This window comes from Pelodiscus sinensis, chromosome 14, assembly GCF_049634645.1.
Source record: "Pelodiscus sinensis isolate JC-2024 chromosome 14, ASM4963464v1, whole genome shotgun sequence".
Classification (NCBI taxonomy): Eukaryota; Metazoa; Chordata; order Testudines; family Trionychidae; genus Pelodiscus; species Pelodiscus sinensis.
The window spans coordinates 31,938,028-31,961,520 of NC_134724.1; the positions used below are offsets into that span (position 1 = coordinate 31,938,028).

At 46.4% G+C, this 23,493-nt stretch overlaps 1 protein-coding gene and 1 long non-coding RNA gene across 3 annotated transcripts in view; both read left to right on the top strand.

Annotated features, from left to right (window-relative positions):
• TMEM266 (transmembrane protein 266) overlaps nt 1-23,493 on the top strand; it is a 260,119-nt gene that overhangs the window by 152,596 nt on the left and 84,030 nt on the right. The window lies entirely within an intron of this gene.
• On the top strand, nt 9,352-16,542 carry LOC106732231 (uncharacterized). 2 transcript variants are annotated; one of them, XR_012895801.1, is made up of 4 exons: nt 9,352-9,890; nt 10,575-10,723; nt 15,987-16,040; nt 16,133-16,542. It is a non-coding gene; the product is annotated as an uncharacterized LOC106732231 (long non-coding RNA). The 2 variants fall into 2 exon arrangements; XR_012895802.1 differs by having other exon boundaries at nt 9,352-9,875.

Below are 23,493 nucleotides of genomic sequence, written 5' to 3' on the forward strand. Positions count from 1 at the left end.
CAGGAACCTATCCCTGCAACAAACCCTGTTGCCATTTCTGTCCACATATCTAAACAAGCAACAACATCACAAGATCTAACAACATAAGCCACAACATCAGAGACTCATACAACTGCACATCCTCTAATGTGATATATGTCAATAACTTCCATGACCACTGCCCCCAAGAGAAGATAGGTGGTAGTATTTGGGGACTCCCTCCTAAGAGGGACGGAGTCATCCATCTGCCATCCAGACTGTGAATCTTGAGAAGTGTGCTGCTTACCAGGAGCTAGAATTCAGGATGTGATCAAGAGTCTTCCGAGAGTCTTCCATTGAAATCTTTGGATCGCTACCCATTCCTACTTCTCCATGTAGGAACTAATGATATGACCAAAAATGACCTTGAGTGGGTCACTGCAGATTATATAGCACTGGGGAAAAGGATCAAGGAGTTTGAGGCACAAGTGGTGTTGTCTTCCATCATCCCTGTTGAAAGAAAAGGTCCAGGTATCATCGAATCTTGGATGTAAATGCATGGTAGCACAGGTGGTATTGGAGAGAGGGCTTTCATTCCTTTGACCAGAGAATGCAGTTCCAGTCACAAGGATTGCAAGGAAAGGATGGGATCCACCTAACAAAGAGAGAGAAGAGCATCTTCATAGGCAGGTTTGCAAACTTAGTGAGGAGGGCTTTAAACTAGGTTTGTCAGGGTACGGTGACCTAAGCCCTGAGGTAAGTGGGGAAGTGGGATACTGGGAAGAAACGCAAGGAGGAAGGAGCAACAAAGGAGGACCCCGATTCACATGGACAAGGTAGGACAGCTAGTTATCTAAGTTGTTTATAACCAAATGCAAGAAGCCTAAAAAACAAACAGGAAGAATTAGAAGCCCTGGCCCAGTCAAAGAGCTATGAGGTGATAGGAAGACTCACATAAGTGTAGCATTGTCATGGAAGGGTATATACTGTTCAGGAAGGACAGGCAGGGGAGAAAAGGAGGAAGAATTGCACGGTATGTAAGAGAGCAATATGATTGCTTAGAGCTCCAGTATATAGAGGGAGAAAAGCCTGTTGAGAGTCTTTGGGTTAAGCTTAGAGGCAACAGAGGCGATGATGTGGTTGGTGTCTGCTATAGACCTCCAGATCAGATGGATGAGGTAGACGAGGCTTTCTTTGGACAACTGAGAGAAGCTTCCAGATCACAGGCCCTGGATCTCATGGGAGACTTTACTCACCCTAACATCTGCTAGGAGACCAGTACAGCAGTACACAGAGAATCCACTAAGTTTTTGGAAAACGTTGGAGATAACTTCTTTTTACAATCAAGGGCCATGCGCTGCTTGATCTGCTGCTCACAAACAGGGAGGAACTAATAGGGGAAGTAGATGTGAGTGGCAACCTGGAAAGCTATGATCATGAGATGGTTACTTTCAGGATCCTGACAAAAGGAAGAAAGGCGTGCAACAAAATACACACCCTAGACTTCAGAAAAGCGACTTTGACTCCCTCAATGAACGGATGGGCAGGATCCTTTGGGAGGCTAACATGAGAGAAAAAGGAGTCCAGGAGAACTGGCAGTATTTTAAAGGAGCCTTTTTGAAGGCACAGGAATAAACTATCCTGATGTACAGTAAGGAAAACAAATGTGGTAGGTGACCAGCTTGGCTTAGCAGTGAAATTCTGGGTGAGCTTAAACACAAAAGGAAAGTTTGCAAGTAGAAACTTGGACAGATGACTAGGGAGGAGTATAAATATATTGCTCAAGAATGCAGGGGAGAAATGAGGAAGGTGAAAAATGCAACTGGAATTGCAGCTAGCAAGGGATGTGAAGGGTAACAAGAAAGGTTTCTACAGGCATGTTAGCAATAAGAGGGTGATCAGAGAGGGGGTGGGGCCCTTACTGGATGAAGGAGGTAACCTAGTGACAGATGATGTGGGGAAAGCTGAAGTACTCAATGCTTCCTTTGCCTCTGTCTTCACAGACAAGGTCAGCTCCCAGAGTACTGCACTAAGCAACGTAGTATGGGAAGGATGTGGGCAGCACTTGGTGGAGAAAGAACAGGTTAAGAACTATTTAGAAAAGCTAAACATACACAAATCCATGGTGCTGGATTTAATGTGTCCAAGGGTACTGAAAGTATGTCTACACTGCCACCCTAGTTTGAACGAGGCTGGCGAATGTAGTCATTCAAACTTGAAAATGAAGGTCGGGATTAAAATATCCCGGGCTTTATTTGCATGTTCCCTGGCGCCTCCATTTTTAAATGCCTGGTAGTTTGAACTCCCTGCCCGCGGCTACACGCAGCACGGAGTAGGTAGTTCGACTTAAAGCTCCTAATTCGAACTACCATTACTCCTGAGGATATTTTAATCCCAGGCTTCTTTTGCAATTTAGAATGACTACATTAGCCACCCTAGTTCGAACTAGGGTGGCTAGTGTAGACATACCCTGAGGGAGTTGGCAGATTTCATTGCAGAGCCTTTGGCCATTATCTTTGAAAACTCATAGAGATCAGGAGAGGTCCCAGATGATTGTAAAAAGGCAAATGTTGCACCCATATTTTAAAAAGGGAAGAATTCCAATCCAGGGAACTGTAGACCAATCAGCCTCACCTCAGTCCCTGGAAAAATCATGGAGGAGAGCCTCAAAGAATCCATTTTGAAGGACTTGGAAAAGGGGAAGGTGATCATGAATAATCAATATGGATTCACCAGGAGCAAGTCATGCCTGACCAACCTGGTTAGCTTCTGTGTTGAGGTAACTAGTTCTATGAACTAGTGATATAACTTGACTTTGGATGTGGATGTGATATAACTTGACTTTGGCAAAGCTTTTCATGCGGTCTCCCACGGTATTCTTGCCAGCAAGTTAAGGAAGTATGGATTGGATAAATGGACTGTAAGGTGGCTGGAAAGGTGGCTAGACTGTTGGGCTCAACAGATAGTGATCAACGGCTCGATGTCTGGCTGGTGGTCAGGTTCAACTGGAGTGCCCCAAGGTTTGGTTCTAGGCCTGGTTTTCTTCAACATTTTTATTAATGACCTGGAGGAGCATTGCCATCAGATCTAGAGAAGTGATTATTCCCCTTTATTTGGCATTGGTGAGCCTACATCTAGAGTATTGTGTCCAGTTCTGGGGCCCCCGTTATAGAAAGGATGTGGACGCATTGGGGAGGGCCCAGTGGAGGGCAACCAAAATGATTAGGGGGCTGGAGCACATGACCTACGAGAAGAGGTTGAGGGATTTGGGCTTATTTAGTCTGCAGAAGAAAAGAGTGAGGAGGGATTTGATAGCAGCCTTCAACTTCCTGAAGGGAGGTTCCAAAGAGGCTGTTCTCAGTAGTGACGGGTGGCAGAACAAGGAGCAATACATCTCAAGTAACAGTGGGGGAGGTCTAGGTTGGATATTAGGAAAAGCTATTTTACTTGGATGGTTGTGAAGCACTGGAATGGGTTACTTGGGAGGTGGTGGAATCTTCATCCCTAAAAGTTTAAGTCCCGTCTTGACAAAGTCCTGGCTGGAATGATTTAATTGGGATTGATCCTGCTTGGGGCTGGAATCAGTGACCTCCTGAGGTCTCTTCCAGCCCTAGGATTCTATGAGTCTATGAGTCTAAGTGCCAGGAATTCCCCTCTGCCATGTATATTGGCCAAATCAGACAGTCTCTACCACAAAGGATAAATGGACACAAATCAGACATCAGGAGTGGGAACATACATAAACACTGTATGGGAACATTTTAACCTGCCTGGACATTCAATAATAGATTTAAAAGTCGCCATTCTTCTACAAAGGATTTTTATCACTCAGTTATAGAGGGAGACAGATATTTACAAGTTTGACACTAGCAAATTGGGCTTGAATAAAATTAACTGGATAATGCACTACAAAGACAATTTCCCCTGCCTTTGATATTCGTATTTCCACATTAAATGCCATGAATGGGACACATCCAGCCTGACTTAGTTAGATTTACTACCACTGGTCCTACAATTGACAAATAACTGCTTTTGCTGTTATATATACCCTGGATTCTGTAATTTCCACTCCAGTTCATCTGATGAAGTGGGTTTTATCATGAAAACTCATGATATAATATATTTGTTAGTTTCTAAGGCTATGTCTAGACTACATGGCTCCATCGACAGAGCTATGTAAAATAATCCCCGCTTCATTAAAATAAACATGGCCGCCGTGCTGTGCCTATGATCAGCTGATCTGGCACAGCGGGGAAGTCTAGACGCGCTGCAGTCAACAAGGGAAGCCTTTGTCAACTGCTCCAGTTTGCCTATGCTGAATAAACTATTTTACATGGCTCCGTCGACAGAGCCATGTAGTCTAGACATAGCCTAACTGTGTGTCTAGTCTACAGGGTTTTGTCAACAAAAGTGGACTTTTGTCGACAAAACTATACCTGCGTCTACACTGCCACTGAGTTCTGTCGAAATAACATCGACAAAGCTCAGCAGTTTTGTCAACAGCTGTAAACCTCGTTCTACGAGGAATAACGCCTTTGTTGACAGAGTTCTGTTGACAAAAGCTAAGTGTGGATGCAGGGGAGAAGTTGTGTCGACAGTAAAGGTCTCCAGGAAGAACTCCTGGTGGACACTTCTGCCACTGCTTTCCACTCTCTCGTTCCTGCCTGTAGTCATCTTTAAAAGGCACAGGCACCCAAGATCAGCACTGTGGCAGCAAGCCAGCTCCTGAGCAGACCCTGACTGTGCTGCTCCATTTTTGGTGAGCCTAGTAGGAGCCATGTCACAGGGATAATCCCCCCAAGACCCCCCTGGCCCTTCCAGGGACACATCACCCCAGGAAGCCAGGGGAACAAAACAGCAGGCACCCTCCTGATCTGGGCCAGAGATAAAAGCCCTCTTGGGGCTCTGGACTGAGGAGGAGTCCCTCCAGGCCATGAAATCTAGCAGGAGGAGGAATGCAGACATTTATGCCCGACTGGCAGAAGGCCTGGCTACAAAAGTTCACCACCCCCGCACACTGGAGCTGGTCAGGGCAAAGGTGAAGGAGCTGCGGCAGGAGTATGTTAGAGCCTGTGAGCGGAACTCCCGCTCTGGGGAAGCATCGCACCACTGTGCGTATTATGAAGAGATTGACCAGATCCTGGGGGCAGGGGAACCCCTGCCTCCCAAGTGGCTAGTGGAGTCTGGGCTGGAGACCCCGGTCAGCAGTGGCCACAACAACAGCCAGGTGACCAGGAGCTCCAGGAGGAGGAGGAAGACAGCACCCAGGAGCCAGGCGCTGACGCTCAGGGGGCCTCGCAGACCACCTCGGACACCAGGGAGGAAACGTCAGGTGAGTGCTGTGAGGGTCCCCCACCACACAGGGCAGGGCAGGCGAGAGCAAAGGGCATGGTGCAGTGCTGTGACATGTCATGCTGATCACAGCCGGGGGGAAGGGGAACACACCCATGGCCGCCCTCAGGGAGGGCCGCCCTACCCCTGCACCTGCACAGCTTCTAGGCACCACGTGCTCCTGCAGGCAGTGATGCCAGGTGTAGGCATGGGTCGGGGACGCAGGGATTCCCTCACAGCTGCAGGCCTCTCAGCACTCTGCGGGAACCCCAACCATGGCCTGACACTTGTCTGTGCTGCTCGGCCATGGGTGTGTGGGGGGGAGGATGGTGGCCTGCACACCTTCTGGACTCTAGGGAGGCCATGGTTGTGGGCCTGGCCACACCGTGCCTTACTGAGATGCACATGAGCAGCCTCTGACCCTAGGACAGGCACTGCCTGCTGACAAGAAGGAGGGCATGTAATCTCATGGAAAGTGTGAGCATGCATGACTGACGACTTTTCCCTCTTGTCCTCCACAGCCAGACCAGCTGACCAGGAGTAAGGCGCCAACACCTGCCCCACCACCCAGATGGACACAGGGAACCCATCGGCACTGGCACACCTATTTAGACCTGGTGCGCCAGCACATCGCAGTCCTGCAATGGATGCAGGACTTAATGGACAGGAGGCTGGAGGCAGAGGCTGAGTGGCGCTGGCACTTGCTGGATAAATTTGCCATGGCCTTCCCCGGTCCTGTGCCTGGTCCTGCTCCTGCTCCTCAGTCTGCCCCCCCCAGTCCCTACCCCCGCTCAACCTCTGCCCCCCCCCCCCAACCTCTGCCATCCCAGACCCAGGTACAGCCCCACCTCCTACTCAGCCCCCTGCTGTCACAACCTGCACACACAGCCGGGTGCGAGAAGGCCTCCGCAGCCAAACTGCCAGGGGCTCTTCCTCCAGGCAGCCCCTTCAGCCCTGAGCCTCCCTCCCCTGTTCCTGGTTGGCATTCCCCCCTCCCACCAGTGAGAGTAACTGAGGGAAGCAGTTTATTTTGTTTGCTAACAGTTTATTTTCTCTGAAAAAAGAGTTATTTTATTTTGTCCAAAAAGCAACAGTGCAATAAACAGTTGAAATGTTTCCACCCACACCTGTCTCTGTTCTCAGAGTGTGAGGAAGGAGTAGATTGTGTGACTGTGGGGCCGGGAGGGGTTTTGGGAAGGAAGGCACCAGGGGCATGGGGCAATCCCACATTTGGAAGACTCTGTGGGCGAATTGCTCCCTCAGGGCTTCTTGGATTTGCAGTCCCAACTGGTGGGCTTGCCGGATGGCAGCTGTCCGGGGCTGTTCAACGTGCTTCCCCTCCACATCAGCCCATGCCCCCCACGCAGGGAGGAAGGCCTCCCCTTTCCTCTCTACCAGCTTGTGCAGCACACAGCACACTGCAACCACATCAGGGATGTTCCCCCATGTCCAGCCGAGTGAGCAGGCATCTAAATCTGCTCTTCAGACGGCCAAAGGCGCTTTCCACCTGGTAGCAAGCCTGAATGTCCCGTGAATGGCTTCATGAGCCAGGGCATAAGGGGGTAGGCTGTGTCGGCCACAATGTATATTGGCATCTGCACATCCCCCACTGCCAAGTTTCTGTCCTGGAAAAAGGACCCAGTATGCAGCCTGCAGTACAAGTGCGAGTTCCGGAATACGTGGGCATCATGTGCCCAGCCTGACCACCCGACACAAATGTCTGTGAACTGTCCCTGGTGGTTAACCAGGGCCTGCAGCTCCATGGAAAAGTAGCCCTTTTGGTTAATGTGCTGTGCTGCTTGGTGGGGCAGTGTGCGGATGGGGCTGTGTGTCCCGTCGAGTGCTCCACCGCAGTTGAGAAATCCTAGTGCTGCAAATCCGTCCACAATGGCATCCAGGTTTCCCAGGTAGACGGTCCTGTGAAGCAGCTCCGAGTTGATGGCCATCACCACCAGCAGAAAGGGACAAATAGAAACACGCAGAACAGGACATTAGAGGACTTGGATCAGCTGATGAGAGGTCTCCTCCTCCCCCCCCGGACCTCAAGAGCCCCCCTCAGGCAACCCCTCCATGTCCCCTGTATCCCACAGGGTAAGGCCAGGCAGGTTTCCACCACTCCCACCCCATCCCCCATTCCCTGTGCCTAGTCCTGACTGTCCCCCATCTCCGCCCGCCCCCATCCCCCTGTACTGTCCCCCGAGGATGTCTTAACCTCCATCAAGATGGCCCCGACAGTAGACTTCCCCACGCCAAACTGATGTCCCACGGAGCGGTAGCTGTCAGGGGTGGCCAGCTTCCACAGGGCAACGGCTATGCGCTTCTCCAGGGGGATGGCAGCCTGCAAGCAGGTGTCCTGGCGTTGCAGGGCAGGGGCGAGCCAGACACAGAGCTCCTGGAAGGAACCCTTCCGCATCCAAAAGTTTCAGAGCCACTGGTCGTCGTCCCACTGCTGCAGCACTAGCTGGTCCCACCAGTCAGAACTGGTGTCCAGCCTCCAAACTCGCTCTCCAGAAATAAGTTCAGGGGCATGGGCAGCAGGGCTGCAGCCTGAGCGAGGGGCTCAAAGTTGGGTTCAGGATCCAGCTCTGCCGCAAAGGTCATGATGCTCTCCTGAGCACGCAGCAGAACTTCCAGCAGCACAGTGTGGGGCCAGCACCTGCCCAGGGGCAGCTCAGGCTCCATGCCCAAAAAAGCCAAAAAAACAAACAAAAGAACAACCAAACAACCAAACAAGGCAACAAACAAACAAACACAAGCCAGAAACCAAACCAGAAAATAAACTGCTGTGGTGTCCGAGGAAGCAGGGCAACCAGAGCAAAACTGCAGCAGCTTTGCTGGCAGGCAAGCCAGAAGCAGGAGCAGAGCAACAGCTGTCCAGGAGGATCCCTTTAAGCACGCGTCTCTGCAGAGAGCATGCAGCGGTGCCTGGGCTTTAAGGCTGCCCCTGTGACCTGCCAGAAGCACTTCCGGGTGCTTTCTTTTGTTGACAGAGTGTCCGGCAGTCTGGATGCTCTTTGTCGACAAAGCAGATCGCTTAGTCGATCCACTTAATGTAGTCTAGACGTTCTTTGTAGACAGAAGCTTTGTCGTCAATATCTGTCAACAAAACTTCTGTCGACAAAACCCTGTAGTCTAGACATACCCTAAGATGCCACAGGACTGCTCATTGCTTCTGATGTTTTGTAAACCTAGCTCCTCTAAGCCATTCAATTGTGTTCCTACACAATAAGGATTCAGGAGAGCATAGGATTTTGTGGAGGGGTAGCACAAAGTCTTCATAAAATTTCATCCTTTTTATTTGAGTTTCTTTCCCCCCCAGAACATTTCTGACCCATACAGAGTGCTATACTAGTTCTTCAGCTGGACTCTTTTCAACCTTCATTTCTTGCTCATGATAAGATCCCTGCGCCTACTACACATGGCACCAGGGATACAGATAAAACTTCTCAGCCAGACTTGAGCATATGGAACTTCTGGTGTAGAGAACCAAAAGACCAAGTTTGTATCAACATTTCTATTTGCCGCTTGGTGGCATGCTGTGCAGCAAATAGGTCAATAAGCCATGACTGTAAAACACTTCTGAATCTAGAATTCTGAGTTTAGAATCCATTGTCATTCTCAGTGAATATAGTCTAAGGACAAATTTGGTACAGGCATGCTTGTATAAATCCACCAGTAGAATTTAGATATTATGTAATGTAGTAAAAAATTGGTGATTGCTATTGTTAGAATTAGGTGCTTATGTCTACAATCTTGGTGGTGTTCTGCTATTGAAGTTATTTATTATTAATTATTGTGGGTATATTGTACAGTAGTACCACAACAATTCTAATGCAACACATATGGAAAATATTTTGTACTATTTGAATGTTATGTAAGATGTAGTCAGCTGTTACCCTTTTCTTTCTTTTATTTCCTTCTAGAACTTTGATTCTGAATGAGATGATACCCATGTGTTAGACACCTGAGTATCAAGTAACATGTTCCAGATACCCAATGGTATGTGAATGGCATATACTAATAATTGGAGAAGACTGGAAGTCCACAAAAAGGTAAATTAGAATACTTCTAACTAGTGTTTAAACTGAACTATTTATGGGCCAACCTGTGTTGCAGGAGATAAAATGCTCATTGTCAGGGGGTACGCCCCCGTCAAGGGGCTCGGCCCCCTCCTACCGGGCCTGTACAGCCCCCAAAGTCCCAATGCAAAGGTCCCGGCCCTTCTATCAGGGCATATACGGTACTACGGTCTCAATGCAAAAGTCCCGGCCCTTCTATCAGGGCCTCTACGGTACTACAGTCTCAATGCAAAAGTCCCGCCCTTCTATCAGGGCTGTCGGGGTACGCCCCCGTCAAGGGGCTCGGCCCCCTCCTACCGGGCCTGTACAGCCCCCAAAGTCCCAACGCAAAAGTCCCGGCCCTTCTATCAGGGCATATACAGTACTACAGTCTCAATGCAAAAGTCCAGGCCCTTCTATCAGGGCCAATACGGTACTACAGTCTCAATGCAAAAGTCCAGGCCCTTCTATCAGGGCCAATACGGTAGGAGAGGCCTAGCCGCTCTGAGAAGCCTCTCCTGGCCCGGGGTTTGTTTGTCCAGGGTAGGGGAAAATGGGTGGTAGGGAGACCCGGGCCCTCCCTCTCCACCAGGTCCCAGCCCAGGGCCCTTTAGGCAGGGTCTGTGGCTCCTGCCGGCTCGGCGGGGGATCCGGCCGATACACGCCGAGCCAAATCTTGTTTCCCTTGCCCTGGGCTGCTTCCTACCGCGCCCTGGTCCCCCCGGGCCCCTTCGCCTCTCAGGCCGTACCTGTCGGGGTTGTGGGCGCGCTCCTGCCGCCCTGGGTCGGCAGCTGCGTCCTCCGTGTCAGGGCCCGGTGCGGGCGGCGATTCTGGACCCAGCGGCTGCAAGAATACTGGTCCGGCCTCGGCTCCTCCTTCGCCCAGGGGCCTCCTTGACTGCCGGGCTCCTTCGGCCTTTATACCCAGCCGCTGTTGGGAGCATGCCCAGCAGGGTTGGAGGGGCGGGGCCTTCTCTGCCAGCTGGGCCTGGGCTATCCCCTGCTCATCAGTGCGGGGCCTGTCCGCCCCGTCACACTCATATATGACTGTGATGAGATACAGTCACAGAAAACCCCTTAGGCTGATTCCCAGTCTGCTGATAAAGCCACTAACACTCACCTTCTTTCTCTTTGGGGCTCCTTACCACCCTGTTTTACTGGGGCAGATCTTCTGGTCTCCCCCAGGCAAGGCCCAGAGCTGAGATAACCACCCCCCTTCTCCCTAAGAGCAATGCAGACGCTGAATCACTTCAGCCCTGGGAGAAATGCAGTTCAAGGGCACAGTGTCCAGGAAACCAACCTCGAGATGGTATCAAAACCCCAAATAGATCTCTTTGTCACTGTGTGAGAGTTTCACACATTGAAAGCTCATTCAGGTAAGTGTCCTATAATGAAAGAAATACGTGCACACTGATTCTGCCCCCCCCCCCCCCCCCCGAACAATTATTTACACTGGGTTTGATCGCAAATAAGAAGTATTTTTATTAAGTACAAACAGTAGGATTTCAGTGGTTGCAAGTGAAAAAAGGCAGATCAAAGTAAGTTACAGAATTAAAATAAAATGCATGCCTAGTATTAATACACTAAAGCTTATTGCAAACTTAGCCCAACACTGTTCTCATTTCAAGCAAACGTTCAAGCCAGAGAAGATCTTTTACTCTCCCTGGGATCCCTGGCTATCCTTTTGGATGTGTCATATCAGCCAAAGATAAATAGCCTGCTAGCTTCCCAGCTTACATAGACCTTTTTCTTGGGTGGAATTCCCCCACACCATGGAAAATTATATGGTTGACTTGGTCACATGTCTTTCCATGACCAACCACTACTGAAACTTAAGACAAAACAAGGCTGTTTATAGGCCATTAAGTTGATCGTTAAGATTGCCAGAGCATTGGAAATATTCTCAATAGCTTTCTAAAACTATAAATCATTCCGTACTCCATATTTCTAATTTTACATACAAGAATGATACATACACCAAAATAAGATACACTGATCCAGCAAACTGTGACATTATAATTGATATTTGAATGTATAATACAAGAGGTATTTTGTCCAAAGCAACTTCAAGTTATACATATTTGTATACCTAAGACAATTTCGTACATCATGAGTACAAGGTATTCTTGTTGGGAAAGGTGAACATCTGGTGCACTGCAAAGCAAAAGTTTTCTTTTCAGATTAACTGTGCCAGACAATGATAATTGCTAGGGGAGAAGAGGTAGACCAGAGATTGGAAAGGTCTCCTTTTCCCCTGCATTTCCCTGTGCTTCATCTTCTCCTTTCAGAACAAACAGTACTGTTGAACTCAGATGCTCTCAGAGGTCCAGAGAGGCTCAGGACACTTCCAGATTTTGAGGCCCCTAGCCATAATAATAATTAAAAAATGACAACACATGAAAACAAAATAAGGCACCAAAAAAGAGACATAATTTGGGTATTTTTATTTAACAAATGATTTTCTAGTTCATAAAAATCAAGTTGCCAAACTTATTTAATGCCAAAAAATTAACAAGTATCTAAATTTGAGCTTCTTTTGATGTTGAGACCGGAAATCTCACCTCCTTCCCCTCCATTGGCTCTGGCTGAACTGAGGATAGTACCACTTTCATTTACCTAAACCTGAGGGGTGAAATTCACCCCTTTATTTGCTCTTTTGGTTTCTTTACTCTAGAGATTAATTTGAATCAGTGAGTCATAGAATAATAAATTATGTATTAGCTGTGCAAGGAATAAAGCATTATTTTAAATTATCGAATGAATATTAACAGTCAGCTAACTCATGCAAATTGTGGGAATTCATATGTTTGGCTCAGCAAAAACCTCCAACATGTTTCCTTACTTAATTAGACAGAAAAAGGGCAAAAAGCTAGCTCTCTTTTACTTGAGCATAGTACACCAAATTGTTAAAGAACACTATCAACTTAGAAATTACATTTCTATCTGAAAACTCTGTAGTTTTTTATAGCTTCAGGGAGTAGCCGAATTAGTCTCTCTCTACAGAAAAAACAACAAATGGTCTGGTAGCACTTTAGAACTGGTAGAACTGATTTGTGACAAGACAGCCACTTGAAGCTCTTTTAAACCAGTGGTCCGCAACCTTTTTGTGGCCAATAGCACATTCATGTTTTCAGAAGAGTGTGGCGGGTGCCAACAATTTTTCAAGGCTTATTTTGTATTTGTACATTAAATAATACGAAAAACATCATATTTAATATATGAATCTATAAGATAAAAAAGGTAATTTTACATGTAAAAGGTATTAATTAAATTATTCGGCAATTACTCTTTCACCTTACCATGTGAATTTGCTATTTTCATATTAAATGTCAATTGGGTAAATTTGATAGAAACTTAATTTAGTTGGATAATTTTATGTTAATTATGTTGTAATTCATTTTTAAACGAAATTCTGCATAAATAAAAAGCGGGGAGATGTCCAAATGTTGTTGAGCAAAAAAAGCACCCTCCCCCCCAAAAAAATCATGGGACCTTTAAATCTCACACTCCCCATCCCCACCATGCCTCCTCCCCTTGCTCCATCAGCTCCCCTGGTGCCTGCTGCCCCCCAACTTCTCACCCTCCTCTGCTGTCCTGGCTCCTGCCCTTCTCACTGCCCTCAGCCCTCCTGAGACCTGCCCCCCTCCACCAGCCTTCTCTCCCCCCTGTGCCCACTCCTTCAGTAGCCTCACTCTCATCATGTGAGCTACCCCTCCTCATCCCCTCTCCTAACACCTCCCTCTACACACCTGCCCTGCCTCTCTCCTCTGGTGCTGGTCCCTCCCCTGCAGGTGTCTGCCCTTCTGCTTCACCCCCAGAATCCCCTGGCACCTGCACGTTCCCTTACCCCTGCACCCTCCTGGTGCCTCCCCCTTCCCTTACTGCCTCTTCCCCTTTTGCCCCCTTTTTCCCTGATGCCCACCCCCTCACCACCCTCTGCCCCCGTTCCCCTCATGCCCCTGTACCCTCACACATGACTTGCTCCATCCCCACCTTCCTCATGCCCACCCCTTCTTTCAAGCCTTCTCCCAGCACCTCCCCACTCTATCCCCCAATGCCCTTACCCTCTCCTCTCCCAGCATCACCCTGTCTCCCTCCCACTGACACCTCCCCTCCTGCCCTTTTCCTCGTTGTCTCCACTTGCCCCCCCCCCCCCCCCCTGTCATCTGAATCTCCTCCACCCTGTCCCTTGGTGCCTTCCCCTTTCTTCTCCTGACCTGCCCCCCTCCCATCAGCACAAGCCCCTTCCTCTCCCACCCTTTCCCCCTATTCTTCCCCTCCCCTCCCTTCTGCCTTCCAGTTTGCAGGGCTGGAGTCTGCTGCAATCGGGCCCCAGAAGTCTCTGGAGCCTGGGCTCCAGACCACGTGCCAGACCTGGAGCTGGGCTGCTCGGCATTCAGAGCCCCGGCCCATCACAACACGACTGCCCCGCCAGGTGCGCTCACCGCCGTCCCACCTCTAGCCAGGCTCTGCTTCCCCACACACTACTCGGCACATCTCCTTCCTCCTCCTTCCCCGATCCACATCTGGCCATTTTAAAAGATGGTGCCACAACGCCACAGCGACGTCGCACCACCCCCTCCGGTGCGCCACGTGTAACTTCACCCCCAGTGCAGCCCTGGCTCTAACTGGGTTGACAGCGCATGCTCGCGCCTCTCACAGCCATGCCTGCTTTCCCTTCCCCCAGTCCGGTACCTTCCCGGGCTAGGGTCAGCTTGCCGGCCTCCTCGTCAGAGTCCCTTGGCCCGGTGGGGTCTTCTGGCAGGGCCGTAGGTGCCAGCAGCGCCCCTACCGGCTCCGGTGCAGGAGTGCGGAGCCCAGTGGCTCTGTCCCGCCAAGCCAGTCTGCCCCTGCATTAGGGTGTGCCTAATGCAGACTAGGCGAGTACCCATAAATGCCCCAGCGGGCGCCATGGCGCCCGCAGGCACCGCATTGGGGACCATAGTTTAAAACAGTGATTAGAAAGATTAAAGTGTTCCCCAATAGGTTTCTGTATGTTTCCTTTACGTGTATCTGATTTGTGTCCATTAATTCTTTCCTGCAGAGACTGTCCAGTTTGTCCAATATATATAGCAGTGGGGCATTGCTGGCATTTGATGGCATAGATCAAATTCCTGGATGTGCAATCAAATGACCTTTTGATTTGGTAGCTTGTGTTGTTGGCTCCAGTGATGAATTCACTAGTATAGATCTGTGGGCAGAGATGGCATCGTGTTTGGTTGGGTTCCTGGATGCTTATGATGTGGCTGTATGGCATGGTTATTGGAAAGAATTTGTTTCAGGTTGGGGGGTTGTCTGTAAGCGAGAACAGGCTTTTCTCCCAAAGCCTCTGAGAGTGAGGGATCATTTTCCAAGATGGGTTGTAGATTGTGTATAATGCGCTGGAGGGGTCTTGAGTTGTGGACTATAGGTAATAACAAATAGAGTTATTTTATTTTCTCTTTTGGGTCTGTCTTGAAGTAGTTCATCTCTGGGATAATTTTTTGGTTCTATCAATTTGTTTTGTCACTTCTCCAGGTGGGTATTTCAGTTTTAGGAATGCTCTGTAAAGATCCTATAGGTAATTATCTCTGTCTATGGGGTTGGAGCAAATCCGGTTGTACCTTAGGGCTTGGTTGTATACAGTAGACTGAGAAATGTGTCTGGGATAGAAGCTAGAGACACAAATCAGATATACGTAAAGAAAACATACAGAAACCTATTGGGCAACACTTTAATCTTCCTAAACATTGTTTAACAGATCTTCAAGTAGCTGTCTTGTCACAAACCAGTTCTACTAGCCAGATACACAGAGAAACTTTGGAATTAGAGTTCATCCGCAAATTCAATTCACATGCTAATGGACTCAATTGTGATGAAGGATGGTTGGGGCACTATCAACTTAATAGTCATAGAAGGTGCAAACAGCTCTTTGTGTAGACTCCTATGTCAGGAAGGATGCTATCAATTGACTTTGATTCTGATCTGCTTCGTTTTAGCTACCAAATCTTCAGATACTTACTGATTCCCTCCTTTCCCTCCCTCCCCCGCCTTCTCTCCTATTTATTTTGGGTCTGCACATCCTAAACTAAAAACTCCGGTCATCTGAAGAAGTGGGCTATGCCCTCAAATGTTCATGATACCATCTACATGGTTTTGTTAGTCTGTAAAGTGCTACCAGACCATTTGTTCGTTTTTTATAGTTACACCTAAAATTACTGTAATGAAAAAATAATTTACTACAAATATTCTTCCAGGGTTTTTTTGTGCATTTTAGTATAATCAGTTTCAGTCTTGCTGAAAAGATTGTTACAAACATCCAAGATAAAAACGTTTGTAAAGTTTTGTTTTTTTAAAGGAATTTTTATGATAAGGTGTTCTATTTAAAAGAAGCTCTATCACAAATTGAATATTTTAAGAATGTTTCTGTTTTAAACAATTTAAGTTGACATTGTCCCTGTAAGCCAAAAGGTGATATGTACATGTGTGTTAAATGCTTATATTCAAGTTTACACATCAAAATTGCAATATAGCATGACATCTTCATGATAAAGGCAGAACATCTACAGGTGCAAATCTACTATAGTGATAGAAAATGTTATTTATATATATGTAAATAATAAAATAACAGTGCTTGTCATTTTTGCCTTTTTCTTACAGATACCAGTTTAAGTGGCATTGTATCATATTGCTAGAGTTCATGCTTAAACTTTGGTAAATATCATAATCACAATTCAATGTTAAGTTATTTATATTTTCATTCTTCAAACAAAATGTTCTAATCATTATTTTCTTTTGTCTTTCAGATCCTGCCACAGATTCTGTTTTTTAAATGCTCTGTACAAATATATCACATTAAATATATTTTTGTTTATCCAAGAAATACCTTTTTTTTTATTTAAAATGTTATTTGTATGTGACCCTTTTTTATTCCAGTTTTTCTCTATATTAATTTGTTAAATTTAAAATATTATCTATTGAACTTTGTCTTATGAAGCTCTTTTGAGTTTAGGAATTTTCACAACTACCATGGAAAAGTGTTACCAACATGTGTTTTCTGTAAAGCCCAGAGATTAGTGAGAGAGGGTGATATTAGCTTGCAATTACATTAATTTGCATCGGCTGATGTGTACCAAGAACACTGAAGGTGTATGTTGAGATACACACAGTGTTTGAGACGCATTAACCACGCACTCCTTCCTATATGTCCAAAGAGCAGAACATGAATGCATGGTTAAAAAGACCCCTTTACAACTATTTAAATTAATATTTTAATAAATGTTTTGTTGATGAGGTGTGTAGCCCTGAAGACTGAAGGCATCTATCTACAGAACAAGTAGATGTCAGGCATAGCTCAGCCATGTGTCTATATTTTGTCTCTAGATTATTGGTTGCTTTTCCTTTGATCTCTGTCCAATACTGCCAACAAGGGTACTGATTGTGAGGGTGGTTTCTGTCTTCTGGAAACAGGACAAAGACCCACCAGTTCATTCCAAATATACCACAAAACAGCCATCAAATAATTATATTCAGTAATTGCTGACCTGCACCAATTCACACCAGCAAAATAGAGGAAAACGGACTTCTTGTTTGGCTAGCTATGAGCTAGGCCAGAAGTTGGCAAAAGGGCCTCCGCAGGCCGGATCCAGCCCACCCAGCGAGTTGAGCCGGCCCACGGAGTCCCTGCCACTCCCCCACCCCCAGTCCAGTTAGGATCTGGGGGCGGGGAGAGTGCACAAAGTTTCCTCCGCCATACCCCTGCCATACCCCTGATAGGCCTGAGGTCTCGAGGAGCATAGGAAGTCTTTTCCCACTGCCAGGGGCATGGGTGCTTAGTGGAAAGAGGAGAGTAAAGTGGGGGGCAAAGGGGACCAATCATGGTCTGTGCCTGGGGAAGCACGAAGCATCCTGGCCCTGCCCCCTTCCTTTTGAGGCCCCACCCCTTCTGGTGTGACCCAGTGGCCCTTGCAGTGTGGCTCAGGGCCACTTCAAAAATTATTGGCCCACCCCTGAGCTAGGCATGCCAAAGGGGTCAGTATTGCACCTCGATTAAAAGATTACAAAGAGGAATTTAAAAAGCAGCTACATTATGTGAAAATTCTCTTTTATGCCCCCTAAACAGAGAGTTTTATAAAACCCCTGCTCAGGGTTGTGAGCCAACAAATTATGCTGTAGTGGATATACATTATTATTCTGCAGATAAAATGTCTTTGTGCATTCTATGACCACAGCAAAAATAAATGCAATTTATAAGTAGTTTCTGAGTATTTTTAATAGTGTTCCAATTCCTCATTAACTTAGCATTTCACAACTAGTTTTTAAGCATAGGACAAAATGGGCCAAACTTATCCCTCATGTCATTCCAGTGAAGTCAGTGGATAGCAACAGGAAAAATGTTTCCCAGGATTTCAATGAAGGAATGTTTCCATTTAAATTTCTAATCTGCTGCAGAATTTACTTTGCCTGGCTTTTAACTTACTTGCTGAAACTTTTATGCAAATTCTTGATTAGAAGCTCAGCAGATTTTTTACAGAAGAAACAAATCCTGCCTTATAGACATGCCTTCCAGGACTTCCGTCATAATGCCCTTTGCTAGAAGAGCAATATAGCTGTACACAGACAATCCAGGAAATGTTTGGAATGTTGAGGACAACTTGCTGGTGCAAATGCTGGAGGAGCCAACTAGGGGTCATGGTCCTTTTGACCTGCTGCTCACAAACAGAGAAGAATTGATAAGGGAAGAAGAAGTAGCAACCTGGACAACAGTGACCATGAAATGGTTGAATTTAGGATGCTGACCAAAGGAAGAAAGGAAAGCAGCAAAATAGAGACCCTGGACTTCAGAAAAGCAGATTTTCACTCTCTCAGGAAACTGACAGGCAGGATTCACTGGGAGGTTAATATGAGGGGGACAGGATTCCAGAGAGCTGGCTGTATTTTAAAGAAGCCTTATTGGGAATACAGGAGCAAACCATCCTGATGTGCATAGCAAATATGGCAGGTAACCAGCTTGGCTTAACAGAGAAATCTGTGGTGAGTCGAAACACAAAAACGAAGCTTGCAAGAAGTGGAAACTTGACAGATGACTATGGAGGAGTATAAATACATTGCTTAAGCATGCAGGGGTATAATCAGGAAGGTCAAAGCAGAATTGGAGTTTCTGCCAGCAAAGGAAATGAAGGATAACAAGAAGAGTTTCTACAGGTATGTTATCAATATTCAACTTATTTGTAAATGATCTGGAGAAAGGGGTGGACAGTGAGGTGGCAAAATTTGCAGATAATACTAAACTGCTCAGGGTAGTTAAGACCAAAGCAGACTGTGAAGAGCTTCAAAAAGACCTCACCAAACTAAGTGACTGGGCAACAAAATGGCAAATGAAATTTAATGTTGACAAATGTAAAGTAATGCACATTGGAAAAAATAATCCCAGCTATACATACAATATGATGGGGACTAATTTAGCTGCAGCTATTCAAGAGAGAGATCTTGGTGTCATTCTGGATAGTTCTCTGAAAACATCCACTCAGTGTGCAATGGCAGTCAAAAAAGCAAACAGAATGTTAGGAATCTTTTAAAAAGGATAAAGAATAAAACAGAGAATATCTTATTGTCGCTATATAAAAGCATGGTACACCCAAATCTTGAATATTGCATACAGATGTGGTCACCTCATCTCAAAAAAGATATATTGGCACTGGAAAAGTTTTGGAAAAGGGCAACAGAAGTGATTAGGGGCTTGGAATGGGTCCCATATGAAGAGAGATTAAAAAGACTGGGACTTTTCATTTTAGAAAAGAGGAGACTAAGGGGGGGCGGATATGCTAGAGGTCTATAAAATCATGACTGGTGTGGAAAAAGTGAATAAGGAAAAGTTATTTACTTGTTCCCATAATATAAGAATTAGGGGTCACCAAATGAAATGTAGGTAGCAGGTTTGAAACAAACAAAAGGAAGTTTTTCTTCACACAGTGCATAGTTAATCTGTGGAACTCCTTGCCAGATGATGCTTTGAAGACTAGGACTTAACAGGGTTCAAAAAAGCGAGATAAATTCATAGAGGTTACATCCATCAATGACTATTAGCCACGATGGGTAGGATTGGTGTCCTTAGGTTCTATTTGTCTGGAAATGGATGACAGGAGAGGGATCATGTTATGATTACCTGTTGTGTTCACTCCCTCTGGGGCAGCTGGCATTGTCCACTGTTGGCAGACAGGATACTGGGCTAGATGGACCTTTGGTCTGACCCAGTATGGCTGTTCTTATGTAATAAGAAGGTGGTCTGGCTAAGCATGAGGCCCTTATGGAATGTGCAGACCCACTGACAGAGGGGTAAAGGGGACAACTGCTCTGGGGCCCAGTGATTCAAAAGGGCCTGGAGCCCCAGGACCTTTAAATTGTACCAGAGTTCTGTGTGGCATGCTTCGAGTAGCCCTCAAGACTGGCAGAGGGTGTGGGGGGAGGGGTCAGCATGGCACACTCCAGGCGGTGCTCCAGACTGGCAGCCCCCAGCCCTCTTTCTTCCACCTGAGAACCCACCACTTCTGGGAGCTCAAAGCGGCTCCCACCACACCTTGCCTAAGGGCCCAACGAGTCTGTTGGCCCCGCTGTGAATGGAGAAGGCAATCTAGTGACAGATGATGTGGAAAAAGTACTAATTTCTTTGCCTTGGTCTTCACAGACAGACAGCTCCCAGACTGCTGCACTAGGCAGCACAATATTGGGAGGATCAGCCCTCGACAGTGAAAGAACAGGTTAAGGACTATTTAGAAAAGCTAGACATGAACAAGTCCATAAGGCTGGATCTAATGCATCTGAGAGTGCTGAGAAAGTTGGCTGATGTAATTGTAGAGTCACTGGCCATTATATCTGAAAACTGTTGGGCTATGCCTACACTGCCCCCATTTTGTGCAAAAAATATGCAAATGAGGCAAAGCGTGGAATATCGCTGTACCTCATTTTCATAATTAATGAGGCTCCATTTTTGCTCAAGAGGCTTTTGTGCAAAAAGGAGCCATGTAGGCTCTTGCACACAAAAACCCCTCTTGTGCAAGAGCCGTTCCTCCGCATTTTTTTCAGGAAGAACAGCTCTTGCGCAAGAGGGAGTTTTGCGCAAAAAGGAGCAGCGTAGTCGGCTCCTTTTTGCAGAAAAGCCTCTTGCGCAAAAACGGAGCCTCATTAATTAGGCAAATGAGGCGCAGTAATATTCCACGTTTCACCTCATTTGCATATTTGTTGCGCAAAACGGGGACAGTGTAGACATAGCATTGGTGATCAAGGGAGAGATCCCAGATGATTAAAGAAGGCATATGTAGTGCCCATCTTTAAAAAGAGGAAGAAGAAGGATCTAGGAAATAACAATCCAGTCTGCCTCACATTCCATGGAAAAATCATGGAGCAGGTCCTCAAGGAATTCATTTGGAACAGTTGGAGGAAAGGATGGTCATCAGAAACAGTTAACATGCCCAACCAACCTGATTGCTTTTTATGATGAGATAATTGATTCTACGCATATGGGAAAATGGTGGATGTGATATACTTGACTTTAACAAAGCTTTTGACATAATCTCCCGTAGTATTGCTGGAAAATTAAGGAAGTATGGCCTGGATGAATGGACTATAAGGTGGATAGAAAGCTGGCTTGATTGTTAGGCTCAATGACTAGTGATCAATGGCTCAAAGTCTAATTGGCAGTGTTACTGTCCCAAGGATTGGCCCTGAGGCAAGTTTTGTTCAGCATCTTCATTAATGATCTGGATGAGGGGTTGGTTTGCACCCTCAGCAAGTTTGCAGATGACACTAAGCTAGGAGGTGAGGTAGATACGTTGGAGGGCAAGGATAGGGTCCAGAGTGGCCTAGACAAATTGGGGTATTGGGCCAAAAGAAATCTGATGAGGTTCAACAAATGCAGAGTTTTGAACTTTAGCATGGAAGAATCCCAAGCACTAATACAGGTTGGGGACTGACTGGCTAGGCAGGAGTTCTCCAGAAAAGGATCTGGGAGTACAGTAGACCAGAAGCTAGATGTGAGTCAAGAGTGTGCCCTTGTTGTCAAGAAGATTAATGATATATTTGGCTGCATTAGCAGGAGCATTGCCAGCAGATTGAGGAAAGTGATTATTCCCCTCTATTTGGCACTGGTGAGGCCACATCTGGAGTATTGTATCCAGTTTTGGGACCCCCACTACAGAAAGCATGTGGACAAATTGGAGAGAGTCCAATGGAGGGCAACAAAAATAATTAGGGGCCTGGGGCATGTGTTGTATGAACAAAAGTCGAGGGAACCAGTCTTATTTAGTCTGTAGATGAGAAGAGTGAGGGAGAGATTTGATAGCAGTCTTCAAGCACCTGAAAGGGGTTCCAAAGAGGTTGGCTGTGTCTAGACTGGCCAGTTTTTCCGGAAAATCAGCCGCTTTTCCGGAAAAGCTTGCCAGATGTCTACACTGGCCTCTTGAATTTCCGCAAGAACACTGACGATCTCATGTAAGATTGTCAGTGTTCTTGCGGAAATACTATGCTGCTCCTGTTCAGGCAAAAGCCCTTTTGTGCAAATCATTTGTGCAAGAGGGCCAGTGTAGACAGCATAGTACTGTTTTGCGCAAAAAACCCCCAATGGCTAAAATGGCGATTGGGGCGTTTTTGCTCAAAAGCTCGTCTAGATTAGCACGGACGCTTTTCCACAAAAAGTGCTTTTGCGGAAAAGCCTTCATGCCAATCTAGACTCTCTTTTCTGAAAATGCTTTTAACGGAAAACTTTTCCGTTAAAAGCATTTCCGGAAAATCATGCCAGTCTAGACATAGTCGTTATGTTCAATGGTGGCAGATGACAGAGCAAGAAGCAATAGTTTCAAGTTGCATTGGGGGAAATCTAGATTAGATATTAGGAAAAGCTATTTCACTAGGAAGGTGGTGAATGGGTTGCTTAGAGAGGTAGTGGAATCTCCCTCCTTAGAGGGTTTTTAAGGAAAGGCTTCACAAAGCCCTATCTGGAATGATTTAGTTGGAATTAGTCCTGCTTTGAGCAGGGGATTGGACTAGATGACCTGAGGTCTCTTCTAATCCTAATCTTCTGTGATTCTCTTATTTGATTCTGTTTCTGGGAGGAAATAGGGGGATGGGGCTTTTGAATATTTTTGTTTGTTTGTTTTTCAAATCCTTGTTTTATTGGAGCAAGGACTGAGAACTGTGGCACTTCTAGGACAATTGTGGCATATCAACCAATGTGTGTTTTCAGTGGGAATGCTATGTGATGAAAATGCTGTAAATGCAGGACTATTCAGATGTCCTAAGGCAAGGGTAGGGAACCTGACTTGCCTGGATCAGGCCCCTGAGGCTGGGGTTCTCCCCCAGCATTGGGGAGTCTGCACTGGCATTTTAGCCCTCCCCACCCCCACTATCCCACCGTGGGGCCTGGAGCACACAAATCTACTAGCCTGGGGGTCAGCAGCCCCCGACCCAAAAAAGATTCCCCATTCCTGTTCTAAGGGCATGATATTGAGATTTGTTGAGCACCTACAACTCCAATTGACTTCAGCTCCATATCAGGTTTTGAATTCACTTCTCTGCTCATGGTCCCACATAAAACTGGTGATTGTGGAATTGTTAGAGGAGCTGTTCCTCAGATGGAACCGTATAATGCTATGAAGTTCTTTCTGACAATTGAACAGTTGCAGTCTTGGCCCACAGGTGGTTACGTAACAGGTCAATGTAATGACTCCATGAATGGTCTATCAGTTTACTAAATCTGTGAATCATTTTGGGATCCTTCATGTGAAAAGCTATTTTGCATATCTTCAAAGGGGTAGCTGAATTAGTCTGTAACTAGAAAAACTTAAAAAAGAACAAATAGTCTGGTAGTACTTTAAAGACTAACAAAACATGTAGATGGTATCATGAGCTTTCGTGGGCAAAACCCACTTCTTCAGATGACTGGAGTATTAAAAGTCCAGATCAAAGAATAAATAAGGGGGGGGAAGGATGGAGGGGGAAAGACAGTGAATAGATAGTTACAAGAGGCTGATAAGAACAATTAGTGCCTCCATTTCCTTGGAGGAAAGGCATTCCTTACCTACAGACAACCCCCTAACCTCAAACAAATTCTTTCCTGTAACCAAACAACATGCCTCCATCATAATCATCCAGGAACCCACCCCTGCAATCAGCC